The sequence below is a fragment of the Bos mutus genome, chromosome 6 (genome assembly GCF_027580195.1).
Source record: "Bos mutus isolate GX-2022 chromosome 6, NWIPB_WYAK_1.1, whole genome shotgun sequence".
In the NCBI taxonomy this organism is placed as follows: domain Eukaryota; kingdom Metazoa; phylum Chordata; class Mammalia; order Artiodactyla; family Bovidae; genus Bos; species Bos mutus.
In genome coordinates this window covers 86,151,823-86,169,512 of record NC_091622.1, presented here as the reverse complement: position 1 = coordinate 86,169,512, position 17,690 = coordinate 86,151,823, and the positions used below count along the sequence as shown (strand labels likewise).

The 17,690-nt window shown below is 40.7% G+C and overlaps 1 protein-coding gene across 1 annotated transcript in view; it reads right to left on the bottom strand.

Moving 5' to 3' along the window:
* The window catches only part of SLC4A4 (solute carrier family 4 member 4), a 362,219-nt gene that overhangs the window by 343,454 nt on the left and 1,075 nt on the right, over window positions 1–17,690 (bottom strand). The window lies entirely within an intron of this gene.

The window sequence follows — 17,690 nt, the reverse complement described above, 5'->3', positions numbered from 1 at the left end:
TTGGAATACCACATTGCAAAGTAATTACACTCCAATACTAAATTAAAAAAAAAAAACAAAAAACCTGTGTTCATGCTAAAAATAAAAAAGAGGAATCATGAAGCAGTTTTTTTCAAGTAGTTTTTATTGGACTATAGTTGCTTCACGGGTTTTCCTGGTGGCTCAGACAGTAAAGAATCTGCCTGCAGTGCAGGAGACCCAGGTTCAATCCCTGGGATGGGAGGATCCCCTGGAGAAAGGACTAGCTACCCACTCCAGTATTCTTTCCTGGAGAATTCCATGGGCAGTGGAGCCTGGCAGGCTACAATCCACGGGGCCGCAAAGTGTCGCATACGACTGAGCGACTAACACACACATAATTGCTTCACAATGTTGTGTTAGTTTCTGCTCTACAGAAAAGTGAATCAGATATACATATACATATATCCCCTCTTTTTTGAACTTCCTTCCCATTTAGGTCACCCCAGAACACTGAATAGAGTTCCCTGTGCTCTACAGTATGTTCTCATTAGTTAACTATTTTATACATAGTAGCAATAGTGGGTATGTGTCAATCCTGATAAGACAGTAGCCGGCCACACTCTGCAAAGCCATCATGTGGTAACTGTGGTCACTCTGGGAGTAAAAATACAACATACAAGATACACTCATTCTTACCTATGTCCATTTTGGAAACAATTTTTAGCAGAATATTAATCTTTTTACTTCCTGTCTCTTACACAGTGGAAGATCATATATACAAATGTTATAATTTCATGTTTTAGAGAATTAAAAGCTGTACTGACATAATCTTCTTGGATCTGAGACTTATTTCCATTACATCGAGCTCAATAACATTTCTCTAAAAAGAGGGTTTATGCATTGTAATCCCCAAAATGCACAGTTTTTAAAAAGTCATCTTTGGTTTTAGAAAGGGCTTATTATGAGATGAGTTTTTACCACTTTAAACATGAATACCTTCTACACATCTATCAGTCTTAAATCTTTTATCCATATTCTTCCTTCCCCAAAATTTCTCCCACCAAGAAAACAAAAAGAGCATGGATGTAAAATCTTAAATGTACTCAACACTCCTAACCTCAATAGGGGGAAAAAAAAAGCCCTTCTGGTTGCTGAAGGAGATGTTCTTCGTGAGGCTCCTGGCTCACAGAACAAAACTAACTGTGGAATTCTGCATGGAACCCACAATACAGTGCTCAACCTCCAAATAAGGTAACACCAAAAGACAAATTTTCTCATTGACTCAGCTTGATACTTACTGTGTGTTCCATATAATCTTCAACTTCTATGGATCATTATGTAATAAAAAGGCAGACAAACGATTTTTCATGGTTCACGCCTAATATTGACATTTATTTTAAAGAAACTGAGAATACTTTCAAACAATTGCAAACTAGGGAAGAAAGTGAATCCAAGGAAGGCCTTTTTACAAAAAATTCCTTCAGAGGAAGTACCACAGTATTTCCTCTCCACTCTGCCAGCTTTAATAAGATATGCCAACAGTGCACTACTGGTGCAAACAGAAGAAATGGGCACAGTTATGTCTTAAAGAAGTGTTTTGTGGCAGACATGATTAGCTATCTCTGTTTCATCGTTAACAGGGCAACCGGACAGTTCCTTAAAAATAAACAATTTACTTATAATATAATTGCCTGGGGTGTTGGGGTGGAGGGGAAGTAAGAAATTTCAGGCACAATGTTTTCCAGCCATACAAATATGAAGAAGATAGAAACTGTCCAAAGGAATTAGCTATGTTCCCAAGTGACTGAGAAATGAATTGGCAGACTGAGCCTCCATGAGAACATTATTTTGAATCAAAACCAAATTTCTAAAACACTCCAGGTGATCAGCTCTATATTTATGGAACTTAAATACAGGACTGTTGAAAAGAACGATTCTGAAATGTTTAAGAAATGAAGCAATTTAATTAAGTGGTAATGCTGTATTTACTGATTGTGTTGTAATGTTCAGATCCAGAACCAGAGTGACAGGAAAGACAAACAGCAAGACTCTGGTGATCTTCTGAGTGCCAGTGTGTGTACTCAGTCATGTCTGACTCTTTGCAACCCCAATGACTGTAGCCCACCAGGCTCCTCTGTCCATGGGATTCTCCAGGCAAGACTACTGGAGTGGGTCACAACCTCCTCCTCCAGGGAATCTTCCCAACCCAGGGACTGAACTCGTGTCTCTTACATTTACAGGCAAATTCCTTACCACTGAGCCACCTGCGAAGCCTGGTGACCTTCTGAGATGGACACTATCACCTGGCCATGAACTGCCTTATCCAGCCACTCCCCAGCACAACAGCAGAGGTGAGTCCATGTCCCCTATACTCAGAAGGTCCTTACCTAAGTTACTTTGAGAAAGGCTAAAACTAACACACACACCTACCTAAAAATTTCATTCACTGTACGTCCAAATCCTTCAAATTTAATCATCAGGGATTATCTCCTTTGCTCCTTTCTTCCAGTAAAAATTAAAACTGCGAACACTACTAAGATACATACCACGTTAAATTATTTTTCTTACAAGGATATTGTCAGATTTTTTCCTCTTGCAAGGAAAATCAAGAAAAAAATTAATAAAGAGCATTATCTTTTAAACTCATATTGTACTAAAAAAACTATACTATAAGGGAAATGTAGAGCTGATAAAGTCACATATGATGATAATAACTAACACCTAAATCATTCTCACTGTGTGCTACAAACCCTTCTAAGCATTTCACATTTATTAACTCACTTAAGAGCCTCAGATTCAGGTTCAGATGAAGAGCTGGAGCACTAAGGATTTGGGGTCCAGGCTGCACTACCCAGATCTCCTCCTCACAGAGTAGGGGCTTCCCCAATGGGAATGTTGGGTAACTGATAATGCTCAGCTCAGTCTTACTCCAGAGTCACCTGAGCCAAGGTCAAGCCCTGTCCAAGGACAGCCCCCATCTCACGACTGGCTAACATGGGGTAGAAAGGCCTGGCTCCCTTACCTCGAGACAAGACAACTCTGAAGGGTCTGCTCGGCTCCGGAACTCCCAAGAGGATCAGCAGAGGCCTTGGCTGCCATCGTATTGACTTCACCTCCTCCTCCTGCCCCATCCAACTTCCTTCACTCCCTCACAGGTATTATATACCTCAGCACAAGCCCCAGTAAACATCCCGCCCAATCAGAACCTGCTTTCCAGGAACCTAGGACTCAAGTCCAGGCACTTTGGCTCCAGAGTCCATGCCCATAAACAGTACACTGAAATTCTGACGGTAAGGCAGATTCAGAAAACAAGCTCCATGGGTGTTTCCACAGGCCTCGGAACCTATAGGTACAAAGAGGTCTTGGTAACAAGAACTGAAATTTGCCACAGGACTGCTGGATCTCTGCAAGCTTCCCTCATTTCTGGGGTCTGTCAGCCGTGCTCACCATCAATCCTTTCATGACTGTCAACTCAGGCCTCTTCACTGAAGGCCACTGACTACTGGAGAATGCCACTGTTCTGCCCAGAATCCTCTCTCCTGGTCTCCTAATCCTCGAAACCTATGAGGAAGACACAGCCACCACCTCAGGCTCCATCACCCCAGAGCCCTACTCTGCTACCTGGTTGAAGCAGCCCTCCCTGGCCCATGCTTCTCAGACTCCCTCATGGAAATGGGTCCTTCCACTCTGTCTTACAGTCTCTCTCTCAATACAGCTAAGGCCTCGTTGTTAGGGCACAGTCCCCATCATGGCCCTCTCTGGTCTTTGCTTGTGGTCCAGTGTTCAGAACGCTGCACTTCTAATGCATGGGGTGTGGGTTCAATCTCCAGGTGGGGAACTAAGATTCCACATGCTATGTGGCACTGCCAAAGAAACCAAACCAAAACAACAAAAACTGTTCAACATGCTCAAACATGCTCAATTCACGAGAACACACACTTTGAGGGTCACTGCCCACCATGAAAGCAAAGAGCAAAACCCTTAATCCTTGTTCAGACATAGCTCAGACATCCTCTTTACAACATAAAAGATAAGCAAAAGAACGTCTAAATATTGTAAAGTAATTAGCCTCTAATTAAAATAAATAAATTTAAATTTAAAAAAATAAAGCACAGCAATATGAGAACACATATGTGGAGCAATAGCTCCACACAACTCCAGCCCAAAGAGCACTGCTGAACTGTATAAAGACCATGAGAAATGAACAAAAGGGGAAATTATTTTCAATAGATTGCTAAGAAAGGAGATAAGTGTGTGCAATTCATTTTAGAATGATATACATCAGAAACATATTTTAAGACAATTTTAACTGGATGCTTACTTAGGTAAGCTTCAGTTATCAGAAAATTCAATGAAAGTGAATACTTCATACTGTAATGACGGTAGATAAATAGATCACTCCTGCAGTTTAAGCAGACAGAGCTTTATTTCCCAGAGATGGGCTTCCCAAAACATGACTTCCCCTCCCTTGATTCCACAGACTGGGATCCATGGTACCTTCAGGCATTCACACCCTACCATCACTGCTCCCTAAGTCGTCAGGGCTCTGTTAGATCCCATATCCCTTGATGCCCACCTTAGAACTGAACCCTTCACTGTCTAAGTAAGACTGAGAAGTTATACCACCAGCTCCTTATTCAAGCAGCCACTTGCTTAAAGCCTGGGCCTACTCGAGCCTGGTTTTTTCCGCCACTTCGGTTTCTATATAAAGGACATAGTATTATTCAAATCCTTATACTAGAGTCCTTCCATCACAGAAGCTAAGAGCTGTGGGTCAAACAGGAATACATGGCACTGGACTTCCCAAGCTATTTAATCTGTGGATATAATACGACATCTAGGGTATCCAACTCACTTATTTTTAAATCTACAAAATAAATTTCACTTAGTTAGGAAAGCAAACTCTTTTAGAGTAATGGAATTATCCCAAACGAACCCTGAACCAAAAGTGTTGGTTTTAATTACTCAGAAACACCCAATTTGATTTTCTCAGCCAGCAAGGTGTGGACTTGATTTAGAGAAATTTTACAAGGAGTGTTAAAGGATGCGATCATTTTATAGCTTCAAGTAAAACAATGCATTTACACTAGTACCTTCCGGTCAAGGTCAAGAGCTAAGATAAGACTGGATGAAGCAGGTAAACTTTATCGGAAATGTCATGTGAGGCCAGACTCACGATCCCCCAGACCACCCTTCAGTGACATCTGACACAGACATCAAAGAGCAAGAGACCGTTCTACAAAGTGGAAGGAGACTCACACAAAGGGTCCTGACGGAGCCGAGTCCAGACAGAAGACTGTCCAAAGAGACCTATAGATCAAACATAGCCATCCTTTCTTTTAAATTGTACAAATACTGCATCTACCTAAAGATTTATTCTGGGCCTCTCAAGAAGCCAGTTTCTCCTCCTGGGGTAAAATGTTGCTCACAGAAATACCTACTACATAAATTTAAACTCTTCTTTTATGTTAAACCTATGTCTCTCAGTTGTGTGGTCTCCCTAGCACTGCTGTCCTTGGATTTGCGGCAGAGAATTCACGACTTTCCTTAGACTTGGACTCAGATGAAGGTGAGGTCTCCTTTCAGACTTCACTGTTCAAGACTACAGCACTCATATCGATTTAAAGACACCCCCCTACTCTCATGATACGCAGTGTATTTCTCTAGACCTTTCCCAGGTATGTCTGTCTTGAGGTGCAAGAACAAACCTTTGAGGGAGCCATGTAGGAAAAATTCACAAGGTTCAGACACATGGATGAACACAGACATTCAGCATGAAAAGATCCCTATTAGGAGGTGATGTGTGTGTGTGTGTTAGTTACTCAGTCACGTCCAACTCTTTGTGATCCCATGAACCGTAGCCCATGAGGCTTCTCTGTCCATGGAGTTCTCCAGGCAAGAATACCAGAGTGGATAGCCATTCCCTTCTCCAGGGGATCTTCCTGACCCAGGGATCAAATCTAAGGCTCCAGCATTGGAGGCAGATTCTTTACCATCTGAGCTACCAGGGAAGTCCTAGGAGGTAATAACTGAACTCAAATATGTGCTCAAATGCAATATTTATCAATACACCAAAGAATAGTGAAATTCTTGAGATTTCACTGGAAATATCATTTACACATAATAAGTAAAACATCTGGGGCTTCACCAGTGATCTAGTGATAAAGAATCTGCCTTGCCATGCAAGGGACACAGGATCGATCCCTGGTGGGGGAATTAAGTTCCTACATGGCACAGAGCAACTGAATTCAAGTGCCTCAACTAAAGAGCCTATGAGTCACAACAAAAGATCCCACACAGCGCAACTAAGACCCAACACAGCCGAATAAACAAACAATAAAAATAAACACATGTTCTCTAATGTCTCAATATGTTGTGCATTAGCTTCTATTATAAGGCACACATACTATAAGGCAAATAATATACATCAAATAATACACAGATATATACAGTAATGATATTCTCTTATCTTTATATAAAGCCCAGTATTATCACAATGCCCTAAGAGCTGTACTATAAAGAAGTTTTACTTTCCCTCACTTTTATTTCTGTTACATCTTCCAAAGATTTTATGAGAACAACATCTGGATTTAAAACTCCTGGTTCAATACAGTATAAAAGAATGATTTGAGTGAGGCAAACACCAAATTCACAGACGTGGATACCTAAGTTAATGAATGACTCCCCCGTCACCTACCACAGGAGGCACCCATTCAGGTTTGTCAAATGATACTCAGAAAGTATCTGGGCAACAAAGAACTTATGCGTTTGAACTGTGGTGTTGGAGAAGACTCTTGAGAGTCCCTTGGACTGCAAGGAGATCCAACCAGTCCATCCTAAAGGAAATCAGTCCTGAATATTCATTGGAAGGACGGATGCTGAAGCTGAAACTCTAATACTTCGGCCACCTGATGTGAAGAACTGACTCACTGGAAAAGACTCTGATGCTGGGAAAGACTGAAGGCAGGAGGAAAAGGGGACAACAGAGGATGAGATGGTTGGATGGCATCACCGACTTGAAGGACATGACTTTGAGCAGGCTCCAGGAGTTGATGATGGACAGGGAAGCCTGGCGTGCTGCAGTCCGTGGGGTTGCAAAGAGTCGGACACGACTCAGCGACTGAACTGACCCCAAAGTACTAGGTGTACTTCATTTCAACGTGTTTTTTTTTTTTTAACAATACCTTCTATACATATTCTTCAGAGAAGGCATAAAAATTACAATTACTTATAAACTTTTTTTTAGGTAAATGCCTCTTTAGAAATCTTAAAAGCAGTGCTCATTGGGGTAAGCTGGGTGAAAGCTAAGTAAAAACTGGACTATATTTTTCTAATTTCCTGTGAGCCTACAATTATTTCAAAACAAAAAGGTTTTTTTAAGTGCTAACAATTCATTTTTACTTTCAAGAAATTAATGCATAAAACTGCATCCAATTCAAAGACTACATAAAATAGAGTCCTATCTAAATAAAAAGGTTAGATCATTTTTCCAAGGAACTATAAAATATAAAACATCACAAACTCTAATAACAAAAGTTTCATCCCCAAAGTTACTGGATTCCAAACTTCATGAAAACATATTTCACAAGAAATATTTGAAAGACCAAATAGCAATGATCAAAGCTATTGATACTACAGTGGAGGAATTTCTCTAGAAGAAATAGACTTCAGATTAAATTTGAGTGTAATGATTGGGCATCTCTGACTGGTCTGTCCAGATTTTTTAAGTGACTAATTATCATTCCACTAAGTAAGTATTTTCACTACAAAATATGCTATCCACTGTGAGGACCACGAAAGCTACTCTGACACAGTTCTCACAGTGAGGAGACAGAAAGTGTACGAAGACAACAGGAACACATATGAAACCAAAGGCAGTGCAGAACAGTAGGCAATAAAGGGATCAATTAGTGTACAATTCACTGCTGAACATTTTGGCAATAAAAAGTGTGAGTACTTGAATAATATTTTCTTCTGATGTTTCTAGACGGATGTTTTAGTTTCATATCTTAATGTACTTTTCAAGGGAAATTATCTGATCTCATTTATCTAAATCTTTTGAGACGCTTCCTATCCGCCTTCTCTCTTTTCCCTGGCAAAGCAGTTCAACTTGTAAAACTGCAAATGTGTGAACTGTGTGTTTCTTCTCAACCTGTTAACACTCAGCAATTTTCTAAAAGCGATTGTAATCAGTACACTAGCCATCTCCTGCCACAAAGCCCTACTCTCTGCTAACATCAGGAGTGCTCATCTCACATTCCTAAGGACACGTCTCTAGAGGTCAAAGGAATGAAGGCATTTCTGCAGCAGCTCGAGGTGTGAGGCCTCGATGCAGCTGCAGTCGACATGCAACACTCGAGGGGAAGGTTCTAGGAGGGCAGCCATCCATACAAGGTCCAATCAAACTGCCCGGCTGAAGATCTCACTCCGTCCTCAGCTGAACTAACAAGTTTCACAAATAACACTTTCAGAACTTCATTCATGGTCAGTCTGGGGTAGAAAGTACCAAAGCCTGCCTTGTGTTAAAGACATTAAGAACCTCCAGGGACTTCCCTGGTGGCATAGTGGATAAGAACCCACCTGCCAATGCAGGGAACATGGGTTCGATCCCTGATCCTAGAAGATTTCACATGCTGCAGAGCAACTAAGTCCCAGCACCACAACTACTGAGCCCGTGCGCCACCCTTACTTAAGCCTGCACACTCTAGAGCCTGCAAGCCACCACTAATGACTGATGCTTCAACTACAGAAGCCCCCTGCGCCCTAGAGCCTGCAAGTTGCCACTACTGAAGCGCATGAACCTAGAGCCTGCGCTCCGTAGCAAGAGAAGCCACCACAATGAGAAACACAAGCACGGCACCTAGAGAGTAGCTCCCGCTCTCTGCAACTAGAGAAAGCTCACATGCAGCAAAAAGACCCAGCACGGCCAAAAATAAATTTTTTAAATACATAATAAACAAACAAATATAGCACTGTGTACATGTCAAAAGAATTGGAAAAAAAAAAAAGAATCTCTCCATCAGGCCATTAGAGACAACAGATTTCCACGCTGAAGAGCAGGAGAAATGGAAGAGCTACTCTCACTTCACTCTCATGCGACATCAGTTTAGATATTATCATTGTCATGATCCTACTCTTTAAATAGTTGCTCTTCCCTAAATCCACAGCGTCAATGTCTTTCAAAAGTCACAAGTGCTGAGTAGACACAAAAGAGAGGAGCCTTGCATCTAGCATTTAACACAGCAATAACCAGACATGCTTGGGTGCTTTTTGTTTTTAAAAGACCCACTTTAACTTCTTACAGGAATGAAATCACCCAGAACAGAAGATGAGGCTTTCTGAAATTCACTATTTGTAAAATAGTAGTTTAACAAGGCAGACCATAATTACCCCTTGTATTTATTTCAATTTTCCATAGCATTATGTCTGTAACAAGAAAACAAAAGCTGTCTTGTTATTCCAGATGATTCCATTTTTCCAGTAAATCACCCTAAAGCAGCCACATTCGGGTCAAGCGCATATGAGGGATGCTACCTAAAATGTAAACGTCCTCATAAAATATAGACTAACTTATGTTATTCTGAAGCAATATGTATTATACACTCAGTACTCTGAGAACTGCAAAACAGTTTTACTTAAATGACAAAAGCCAACCAGCCAACACTACCACCACCAGCTCTCAAAAAAAAAGGAAAAGACTCAAATATGAGAAAAAAGAAAATTCAGCCTTTGGGTAAGAAAATCTAACTAGATTTACACATCAAATTCCAAGTTCCTTCTGCTGCAAGTCTGGTTTTGCAAAGGGATACCTTCTATTGTTTATCATGTAATTCTCCAAAATAAAGATCATGCAAATTCTCATTATATTTCATTTAAATATAAATATAGGCATTAAACTCCTTTTCAGGTGAAGAAATAAAGAGGGTCAGAAAGTCACACCAAAAGTTGAGAGTCAGACCTTTCAAAGGATTAGGAATCACTGCTTTACACGAGTTTATAAAGTATATGCTGCAAGTTTGCTTCTGACATTATAATCAACGTATCTGAGAATGATCTTATCCATGCTAAGCTGAAAGGGCTCTCTACAAGCTCCAGTTATCAGATTGTTCATCTTTAAATATTCAGTTTTTCACGAAACATGGTTACCAGGGTATCAGCACTGTAAAAAACCCACTACAAGATTTTAAATCTGAAAATTGTTGGCCAGCATTCTAATTATAGAAGCAAAAAATATTCAGTGCGTAAGCTCTGAGGGCTCACCCATAGGGTGAAGAGCACTTTAATCATTTTCGAGGGTTCTCCCGGTCCTGTGTGTGTTACTTGGGGGCATAAACTTGATATGAGCTATATAGTGAAACAGGTGATCTCAAGCTGCTGGCTATTAGACTCAATTTTTCAAGCTGATGTTTAATAAACCCTGTTCCCTGCTCAGCTTTAGCATAAAAAGTAAAAGTCCTAGAGAAAAAAAATGTAAAAACAGTGTGAAGCATGCAGAGTTAACAGTTCAAAAAGACTGCTTAAGTGTGTAGTTCATTCATTCAGCAAACAAGCATTTATTACTGTGTCAGGAACTGTTCTCACTTGTTGGCACAATTCAAGAGTAAGGTATGTTTAGAACACAACAACAATAATGAAATAACTAAAATATGTTTGGCCATTTACAGTTTTGAAGAAAGCTTTAAAAATAACACCTCAATTGTCTTCCATAATAGCTCTAATGAATTCGGTTTTACAGCCATTTTAATAACAATGAAAAAATAAGAGATCTAGATGATTTTCTAAATTCTCTAAATCAAGTAACTTATAAGTAATAGAGCTGGGTCTCCAACTCATACCTTCCAAACGTACATTTCCATCAGTCGCTGGGCAGAACCACATTACAAGATGCTCTACTCTCATGGGAACCACAGAGGATATATTCTGTACGGTTCTGAACTGTGTTAAAGCTTTTAAGGAAAAAGTTTTACAGATCCAGACTAGGGTGTGTACAAGTTCAAATATTTCTATTCAAACAAGATACTACAAAAACTGTTTAGAAGCAACTAGGCCCAAGATGTTGCAAGATTCTACTTCTCTGCAGACATGCTGAGTATCCGCTCATCTAATACATCAGCACATGCTAAAGGGCACACTCACAGGTGCCATGACAGTCCATAAAGGGCCAAAATGTGGGCTGTGGCCCAATTCCTGGAAATCCCCGCCCATTCCCCAAAATAGATGGAATCGCCTCCCACTTGTTAGCCTATAAAATTACCCAGTCCATAAAAACCAACAACCCCATACCTCCTGGGCTCTGGAGCCCCTCTCATCTTCTGAGATGGCCACATGCTCCCTATGGAACGTATATCTCTCTGAATAAACTCATTTTCACTTAAAAAAACTGCTCTAATCTCTTCACCCATTTATTTTAGTTATTATATAAAAACACTGGTGAAATGAGTCTGCCTGGTTAGCTGAGCTTTCTAGACAAATAAGGTAGGTTTACTCCACAAGTCCTAAAATGTTCCTTACTTGGGATAATATACTGGACAGAAACCCCTAAGCCAAAACCTTGAACTAGAACTTCACAGAAGAAAAACAAAGCCAATAAACATATTAAAAAATACAAAAGGTACTCCAGGAAATGCAAATTAAAACCACAATGTGATACCACTACATATCCACTGCTGCTGCTGCTGCTAAGTCGAATCAGTCGTGTCTGACTCTGTGTGACCCCATAGACGGCAGCCCACCAGGCTCCACCGTCCCTGGGATTCTCCAGGCAAGAACACTAGAGTGGGTTGCCATTTCCTTCTCCAATGCAGGAAAGTGAAAAGTGAAAGTGAAGTCGCTCAGTCTTGTCCGACTCTTAGCGACCCCATGGACTGCAGCCTACCAGGCTCCTCTGTCCATGGGATTTTCCAGGCAAGAGTACTGGAGTGGGGTGCCATTGCCTTCTCCGACATATCCACTAGAATGGCTAAAATTAAAAAGAGAGATAACAGTAGCTGTTTTTAAGGATACGCGGCCGCCAAAACTCTCATTAAATGCTGCTATCACTATCTACTAAGACTGGCTCAACAATTCAACTCATAACACACATCCCAAATTCCTACCCATACTAAAAGACATATGTAAGAATGCTCAGAGCACTGCTTTTCATAATAACCAAAAACTGGGGGAAAAAAACCTCAAATATCCATCAAGAGTGAAATGGATAAATAAATGTGGCCTTCTCATAAAATGAAACACGACAGTACAATGAGAAAAAACAAACTGTTGCAAAACACAAAACAAGAATGAACCTCACACATATAACACTGAGCAAAAGAAGTGAGGCAAAAAGGATACAGAACATGTATTCTGGTAGAAAGTTCAATAACAGGTAAAAGTAACCTGCAGCCCCAGAAGGGACTTCAGGAGGGAAGCTACCCTTGGTGGGAGGAGAGTGGGGCTTCTGGCTGCTGACAGTGGCCTATGTCTTGGCCTTTGGTGCTGATGCCCAGGGCTCTATTCACTTAGGTAAATCACTGAACTGTTTACTTATCATTTAACGACACACATACTTTTCTATACCATACTTTTCCCTGGTAGCTCAGTTGTAAAGAATCCGCTTGTCAATGCAATAGACGCAGGTTTAATCTCCAGGTCGGGAAGATCCCCTGGAGAAAGGAATGGCAACCCACTCCAGTATTCTTGCCTGGAGAATCTCACAGACAGAGGAGCCTGGCAGGTTGCAAAGAGTTGGACACTACTTAACAACTAAACAACAACATACTTTTCTATACACGTTATATTTCCATAAAAACTTAGACAGACAGGAAGAAGAGTAGGAGAAAAGAAAGAAAGAAAGGAGAAACGGAAGAGGGGAAAGGAAATGTATGAAGTGATGTTATCAGGACGGTGGAAAGAGTCCTCAACCACCAAGCTTCTTTTCATTCTCACGTCTCTTAGCTCTTAATCGATCTCTTCCTTGACTACCAAGCTGTTCTCGGGGACTTTTGAATGTTATCCATGCAGCTGCCAGTACCAGGCCATTTCTATCTTCCAATCTGTAGTTTACTATTTACCACAGGACTAGATATGTTATAATCAGTCACACTGCATGTGAACAGCCACTCATATGAGGGATCTCCTATGAGTAAAGTGAATCCTCTTTAATGTAGGTCTTTCTTTTTAACCTCTGTTTTGCCTGCTTAGAGGCTGTTTTGCTGACGAATATGCCAGATACAGGAGTTACCAAAAGATGGAGATGTTCCTGGGCTCTAGGGCTTTCCTGGTGGCTCAAATGTCTAGTAAAGAATCAGTCTGTAACCCAGCAGGAGGAGAAGGGGATGACAGAGGACAAGATGGTTGGATGACATCACTGACTCAATGCACATGAGTTTGAGCAAGCTCCAGGAGAAGGTGAAGGACACGGAAACCTGGAGTGCTTCCGCCCATGGGGTCACAAACAGCCAGACACAATTGAGCGACAGAACAACAACAATAACCCAGGAAACCCCAGTTTGATCCCTGGGTCAGGAAGATCGCCTGCAGAAGGGAATGGCAAACCACCAGTATTCTGGCCTGGAGAATTCCATGGACAAAGGAGCCTGGCGGCCTACAGCCCATGGGGTCGCAAAGAGTCAGACATGATTGAGCTACTAATACTAACACTTTCATTTTTTCACTGGGCTCTACCCATGAATACTAGGTCTCTAGGCTAAAGCTAGAATCAACCAACATAAAATTCCAGATCCCAGGAGTTTACTTACTTCCAAAGTAAGTATAAGAGAATATCACTAGTGAATACGTTTATAAAAAAGAACTGCTAACTTCTTATCCAAGACATTATGAACAGCTTTGCTAACTATGTCATTCATAGAACATCCTATCAGTTTCAAAGAATATATTCCTTTCTCATTTTGTATTTTTACTAACTTTGATTTTTTAAATCCTCCCAAAAAGTATACTGCAACTTTTATTTAAAACTTCAAGGTTTCCAAAACAGAAACTCAAGTGCAACAGACAAAGTCTCTTTCTACACAGTAATCCACAATGTTAAAAAAAAAAAAAAAAAAACCTGAAATACTACTTGTAAAATCCTTTTACATCTTAATTTATGTAACTTCTTTCTGTACTCATTCTCCATGAAAAATAAAAGTTAGCTCTCAAGACTGTAGCTAGAACTGGGGCACACAAACTGAAAAAAGTCACCCACGGGCACTGCTGCTGCTGTTGCGGCTGCTAAGTCACTTCAGTCGTGTCCGACTCTGTGCGACCCCATAGACGGCAGCCCACCAGGCTCCCTCATCCCTGGGATTCTCCAGGCAAGAACACTGGAGTGGCTTGCCATTTCCTTCTCCAATGCATGAAAGTGAAAAGTGAAAGTGAAGTCGCTCAGTCATGTCCGACCCTCAGCGACCCCATGGACTTCAGCCCACCAGGCTCCTCAGTCCATGGGATTTTCCAGGCAGGAGTACTGGAGTGGGGTGCCATTGCCTTCTCTGCACAGGCACTGCAGGTCCTGAAATAAAGAAGAGCTGGGTGTGTGCATCCACTACACAGAATGATAAACAAGGAGCAGAAACTCTCACCTTACATCAGATCAATGTTTATCTGCTTTAGTATCTTAAAAACTGTAACTAAAACAACACTCATTCGAGGACAGTCATTTCAGAAACAGGTATCAGTAGTTCAAAGATGAAATATTCATTCCCACCTCAACCAATAATTTTCCACTTAGTTTAAGAAAAGCATACAAAGTTCCCTGTGCCTTGGCTTCCTCATCTTTTAAACAAGCATGATAATCCCTTACATCTACTTAATTTGCAGAAAAAGATGATGCTTTGGCTTCTAGAAACAACTATAGGTGTACAGGGTTTCACCATGATGAGGTCTATCTCCATCTTTTCGAACATGTAACTTAATCCAAAGGCAAATAAGACCATATCATCGAGGGTGAAATTATGAACCTCATGAAGAAGATTGGAAGAAAAAGTTTTTTCTCTTCTTTGTCACAGCAGGTACATAAATCCATCATATTTCATAGCTGGCTGTCCTTTTGATGCCCTGTTGGAAATGCCATTCCACTGCAGAGACTAGAGAAATGCAATAAAAGTCATTGCCACAAAATCATTATGACAGTCATAAATACAGCTTTCAGATAAAATAATCAGCCACCTCTACAAATGAGGAGTACTCGTGCACCTGTGCATGTGCCTGTGTGTTGTGCGTAATGTACATCGGACAAAAGGCCTGAGTAAAATGGTAGGTTAGAAAAATCCATCTTCACTGCTGGAAAAATAACCAACAGTGTGCACTACAGGGGATATAAAATATCACATTAGTGTTAGAAGGACAGCAGCATATTTTCTACTTGTGACATAAATCAAACTCTTAGCTATTGGGAGAAAGGCAAACATGTACGTGAAATACAACTTAGCCCTGATCTTGTATGAACGAAACATTATTCTTTCCCTTCTTTCAAATTCCTACATTTTGCAAAAAATCCCCGAAAGTAGCAAGATCTAGTTTTGTAAAGTCTTACGAACTTTATGTAAGTTTAGGATGTTCCTAAACTATGTGTTTTGCTCAATGGCCCTCCGCAACACACTAATTTCATAATTCACAGGTTGACCTCAGAAACTGCAGCCACAGTGAGAATCCAGATATGTGTTCCGCTCACAGCTTCCTCTGTCCCATCAAATCATGTACCCTGATTCTTTTCATTCAGCTATATAAAGGAAAAACTCCTTAAAACTTTCATCATTGCTACATTTTTCTCTTCTGAGTTTGTTCTTTCCACTCCCAGTCTTCATACCTATCAACTCCAGTCTCGGCTTTCATTCACATTAAAAACGAACACCAAAAACGCTCCAGGAAACAAGCAGATGATGTGTATTGGCACACTTAAGTAGCAGTGACTTCTCACAGGACTAACAACACTAGTCCTCGTGGACTGCAGCGCCCTCAGAGGCAGGCGGAGAAACCTGATTATCTACGTGATTCACCAACTAATGTGTATTTCCTTTCCTTAAGTGTTGTGTTTTCTTTAAGATGTAAGCCATGGCCAGACATCGATCTTGTTATCAGAACGAGGGATCAGAACCTGAAAATTATACTTGCCAGAGCTCAGTGAAAAATGAAATTACCACCAGAGTGTGCTAGAATTTGTCCCAAAGGTTACCCATTTCTATCACATTTTTTCTGTAAATATGATTCCCTGTAGTGCTTTCACACATGGGTGTAAACCCAAAATGTATTCTAATCCTTTAAAAGATGAAAATAATAACACGAATATTCATACATTTAAAGTCCTTTTATGTTAACAAAATGAACTAAAAGAGATACACCACTATAAACAGTACATTATGGATATTTCATTGGCTGGCATGCCTTATATATGTTACTAAGGGTCATTCTGTAGAATGACCCCGAACCATTAAATGATACTCCAAATCTCATTTTGAAAACACCTTCTTGAAGGTGTCTAAGGTGGACATGCCTAGAACTATCAAACTATCCCATCTTATCCCTCCCACACTCATACCCTGATAAATGCGCTTTGCCTCAAGAGTTCGTAAGAGTTCTACTTTCCTCTCTCTACGCATATATGTGGCAGGTTTTTGTCATCTTACCAGAGACGCTGAGATAAAGTAAAAACTATTGAATTTCAAGATGTAATAGCAAGAGAACAGAATCCTATCACTACATTTAACTTTAAAATGAAAGTAAAAGTTTTTTTCTCAGTTGTTAAAGCTATAAAAAAAGAAGCAGACATTTTCCTTTGACTGAAGCTATACCAATAACCTCAGTCTAAGTGCCATTATGACCATGAAAATCACTTAAATGCTAATGTGATAGATACAAGGAAGAGAGTTCTTAAGTCAGAAGCCTTTCAAAAGACATTATGTTGGCTATAAGAAGCTACTGGATACTGTTCTCATTGCTGTGAACAACCTATTCAAATCAACATGAAAAAATAAGCCCTAATGGGCAAAGTATGCTTAAATTTAACTCAGGTAATATTCAAACTCCAAGTCCCAGATACAAGGAAAAGGGGAAATATGGTACAAGGCAGTGTCTCTCAGGAAAGGAACCATTCCAGGATTTGAGACAATGTGTGTTTGGCACAACCCAGTGTTCACGATTTCCCATTAGCCACAACTTTCTCCAGCACTGAAGTGAAATGGGAAAAGAAATGAGGAACATAAACCAAAACTGTTAAATGCTCTTCATTGTCAAGTCTGGAAAGAGCTTGCTGAGGGCCAATTACGTTGTGAAGGTACGGCCTTGAGAAGGAGTGAGGGGTGGGGGGGAAACACGGAAGTTTTACAAGGAACTCTTCTGAAAAATGGTTTACCATGGTCGAACAGAGGTAGAATGGCTTCCTTCTCCATCTTTCCTATCAAGTTCGGGTTTTTTTGCTGTTGCGATTCTTTTGTTCTTTAATTAACTTCCCTTCTTGCGGGGCTTGCTGCAGTTTGCTGATGTAGTTCCCAACTGCTACCTTCCTTTGGCGACTCTTATTAACGGACTGGCAAAGGCTGGGTAAAATGCACTTAAGAAAGAAGAAATCACCTCCTCTTGCCAAGACGCACATGTGCCCAGTACCTGAGGAAGAGCTCCACTGTCGCCGGCCAAGAGAAATTCCAGTTTAACCTCCCCTTTCCAAATCAACAGCAAAGAAGCGTGTGTGTGTGTGCCACTTGCAGAGAATCTGCCTGACTCACCCCCGCTTTCGGCGTGCCAGGGAGAGATGTGAA